The sequence below is a fragment of the Anabrus simplex genome, chromosome 11, assembly GCF_040414725.1.
Source record: "Anabrus simplex isolate iqAnaSimp1 chromosome 11, ASM4041472v1, whole genome shotgun sequence".
NCBI classification, from domain to species: domain Eukaryota; kingdom Metazoa; phylum Arthropoda; class Insecta; order Orthoptera; family Tettigoniidae; genus Anabrus; species Anabrus simplex.
The window spans coordinates 68,365,035-68,369,363 of NC_090275.1; the positions used below are offsets into that span (position 1 = coordinate 68,365,035).

The window sequence follows — 4,329 nt, forward strand, 5'->3', positions numbered from 1 at the left end:
GATTGGAAGGGATAGGCAAGGAAGAGGGAAGCGGCCGTGGCCTTAAGTTAGGTACCATCCCGGCATTCGCCTGGAGGAGAAGTGGGAAACCACGGAAAACCACTTCGAGGATGGCTGAGGTGGGAATCGAACTCACCTCTACTCAGTTGACCTCCCGAGGCTGAGTGGACCCCGTTCCAGCCCTCGTACCACTTTTCAAATTTTCGTGGCAGAGCCGGGAATCGAACCCGGACCTCCAGGGGTGGCAGCTAATCACGCTAACCACTACACCACAGAGGCGGAAATAAATAAATAAATAAATAAATAAATAAATAAATAAATAAATAAATAAATAAATAAATAAATAAATAAATAAATAAATAAATAAATAAATAAATAAATAAATAAATAAATAAATAAATAAATAAATAAATAAATAAATAAATAAATAAATAAATAAATAAATAAATAAATAAATAAATCAATCAATCAATCAATCAATCAATCAATCAATCAATCAATCAATCAATCAATCAATCAATGAATGAATGAATGAATGAATGAATCAATCAATCAATCAATCAATCAATCAATACTAGTACAGTAATTAGACGATGTCAAAAGGGGAAGAAAAGTAAACTCGTGTTCTCATCTCAAGGTAGTACAGCCCTTTTCAGGCGCACACTCAATGGAGGTGAGCTGCATGTATCATTTCGACCACATATCAGCCCTCCTGCCATTCTTAAATCTCTGGCAGTATCGGGAATCAAAGCAGACCTTCCCGGAACGCCAAGTAATACTAATAAGTAGGGTTCGGTAGTTTATTACCTCAATAAGTACAAAATATGCAAGGAAATATGTCCTAAAACTAGCTAAATATGTCCTAAAACTAGCTAAATATGTCCTAAAACTAGCTAAATATGACCTAAAAAAGTCGAATATGATTCATGGAATTTAGAGAGAGGTAGCAAATACGAGAGTAATACTAGCATTAAATGTTTGAAGTACCAAAAAGTGATTCGTGATAATACAGCAGACAGATTAAATCATGAAAACGGACAGAGTTACAGTACATTAAAACTTTCAAAATGCAATCGCATTATATCGCTTTACTTCTTTCACAGTTTGTTTTACGTCACACCGACACAGATAGGTCATATGGCGACGATAGGATAGAAAAGGGCTAGGAATGCGAAGGAATCGGCCGTGGCCTTTATTAAGGTACATTTGCCTGATGTGAAAATGTGAAACCACGGAAAACCATCCTCAGGGTTACCGATAGTGGGGTTGGAACTCACTATCTTCCGGATGCAAGCTCACAACTGGGCACCCCTAACCGCACGGCTAACTCGCCCGGTATATAGCTTTACTGCTTCTTCCTTAACTTCAGTTGCTTTACAAAAAGAGAATTGTTCCGCCAGGACTGATGATTTCTTTACCGAACTCCTTCACATAATTTCTTGATTTTGCATCTTCATTGCACTTCACTTTAAGTATGATAGGATTCACTGTCGCAGAAGTGTGACCAATCCGTTGAAATTCGTTGGTGGAGAAAGAGGAATACGAGGACTGTGATTGGACTCGTTAAGAATGAAGTGAGCGAGTTAAAACATGGAATTTCCTCGTTTGCTAATTGTTTCTAAGCTAAATTTATCCACTGAAGTTACACCCTCCTCATTGTGACGCCCGTAAAGCAGCTCTTTCTCCGAATCAGGTCTCCTTAACCTTTTACCTGTCTGTTCTGGGAAAAGAAAGGAAAATCCCCTGTTATAGCCTTTTGGGCAAGCTCCTCAATGTTGAAAACATCCTAGGGATATGAGCTACGTAACTTGGGTAAATAAAATATAATAAAGTATGAGAATATATTATTTATTTATTCCTCACAATTACAACCCATTTCTTAATCATCGTTATCCGGTCAATTAGTTTAGCAGTTTACCTTTTACTCTCACTACGAACGCTAATGTGAGTCAGTGTATTGTTTCACTTTATCACTACTACGAGCGCTAATGTGAGTCAGTGTATTGTTTCACTTTAGCACTACTACGAGCGCTAATGTGAGTCAGTGTATTGTTTCACTTTAGCAATACCACGAGCGCTAATGCGAGTCAGTATATTGTTTCACATAAGCACTACTAAGAGCGCTAATGCGAGTCAGTGTATTGTTTCACTTAAGCACTACTACGAGCGCTAATGTGAGTTAGTGTATTGTTTCACTTTAGCACTACTACGAGCGCTAATGTGAGTCAGTGTATTGTTTCACTTTAGCACTACCACGAGCGCTAATGCGAGTCAATGCAGAGTTCCACGTAAGTCCTTATAACTCCATTCTGTGTGAACAGTTTTCAAAAAATAATTAATCCTGAGGGTATTGAACAAAGGGACACATTACAGAAAAAAGTATGTAAATAAGTTAACTTGGCTAGGATTCGAATTTAAAAGAAGCGAGTAAAGAATCTAGCGACTTTAGGCTTTTTTCCAGAACTGATTTAGACCAGAAGTGGTTTTCGAATTCTTGTTAAAGTTTGATAGAGCTATCCAAGACTCACAATATGAAATCTTTCCTGGTCCTTTCGCCCTTCAACTTTCAACATAATTGATTAAATTACTTAATTTTACGTTTTTCGTGGTATGGGAACCCCTACTTTGTCCACTAAGAAATGTTTTCAACATTATAATATAATTATATACTACAGTATTTGGAAATCCTGTGTTCGAAACTCGAGGTAGATAACATATACCTTGTTAAAGACGAAGCCTCAATTTAAGCAAAAATGCTCAAAATATACCCGAATACGATCTTATACAATTAAAATGAGCAAAATTTGACGCAAACAATGAAAACGGCCGAAACATGCATTTATAAGCCGCATAAAATTGCTTTAAATGGGGTCACTGACCTATCATTCACAATTGTTCTTCAGATTCCTGGTGAAATAAGCTCAAGAAGGAAATACGACCTACCATGTTGAATACACCGGTTCTCGTCCGATCACCGCAGTTAAGCAACATTGGGCGTGGTCAGTACTTGGATGGGTGACCGCTTGGAAACACCACGTGTTGTTGGCTCAATTCCCTTTTGCCAACGGCCATACCATGTTGAATACACCGGTTCTCATCGGATCACCACAGTTAAGCAACATTGGGCGTGGTCAGTACTTGGATGGGTGACCGCTTGGGAACACCACGTGCCGTTGGCTCAATTCCCTTTTCCGGTCTAGAAAGCCAAGAATAACGGCCGAGGGGATTCGTCGTGCTGACCACACGACACCTCGTAATCTGCAGGCCTTCGGGCTGAGCAGCGGTCGCTTGGTAGGCCAAGGCCCTTTAAGTGCTGTAGTGCCATGGGGTTTGGTTTTTTAGGAAGGAAATACGACTTTTCCTTAAAGGAGGCGGGAAATGTAATAGGCTCCAAAAAGGCAATTTTAGTTTTTGAGTTTTAAAAATCTCCATCCTTCCTGAATAATTTGGTGTATTAGTTATTGTACTGAAGTTGTATTTGAGGCAATATGATTAGGTTTAAACGTAACTCTGCAGGCTGAATATCAGTAGATGGCTGCTACCAGTCAAATATTCTTTTCGGATTTTCCGTAACTCATATTCTTTGAAACTTTGTGTACCTTCTTCTCAGAAACTATCACATAAATGAATTTGAAACTTGGTACTCCCTTAAACACTACATGTACAGTATATGCTTGTTGAAGTAAACGTAATCATATATATATCTTGATTAGTTCAAGGAGGCCAGCTTGAAGAGCAGGCCTACTGAAACTTTTACAGAAAATTTCAGTTTCAACTAGGATACAAAAATAATAATTTCTCAACTCCTAAAAAAAAAAAAAATCACAATAATTTTACTTCAGCAGCTCAAAAAGGGTTTAAATATTATGCATGCAAAGTTTCTTGGGTCTGGTTTGAGTATTTCCTCAGAAAAAGGTACCTCATTTAAGGGAAGTTTTAATTTTTTTTGCGAGTTGTTTTACGCCGCACCGACACAGATAGGTCTTACGGCGACGATGGGACAGGAAAGGGCTAGGAGTGGGAAGGAAGCGGCCATGGCCTTAATTAAGGTACAGCCCCAGCATTTACCTGGTGTGAAAATGGGAAACCACGGAAAACCATTTTCAGGGCTGTCGACAGTGGGGTTCGAACCTACTATCTCCCGAATACTGGATACTGACCGCACTTAAGCGACTGCAGTTATCGAGCTCGGTAATAATATTTTTAAAGAGCATTATTATTATAATGATCTTTCTGATACAAAATATTAAACATAGAAGCTTCATATTCTATGCATGTTGTGATGAATGTATTCTGAATACAAAAAAGAACATTCAAGGAAATACCTCT

At 38.4% G+C, this 4,329-nt stretch overlaps 1 non-coding gene and 1 pseudogene across 1 annotated transcript; both read left to right on the top strand.

Annotated features, from left to right (window-relative positions):
• The first annotated feature begins 2,930 nt into the window (after nt 1-2,930).
• On the top strand, nt 2,931-3,048 carry LOC136883587 (5S ribosomal RNA; annotated as a pseudogene).
• A 12-nt stretch (nt 3,049-3,060) lies between these two features.
• Nucleotides 3,061-3,179, top strand: LOC136883620 (5S ribosomal RNA). Its single transcript, XR_010861286.2, has one exon. It is a non-coding gene; the product is annotated as a 5S ribosomal RNA (ribosomal RNA).
• Nucleotides 3,180-4,329: the final 1,150 nt, after the last annotated feature.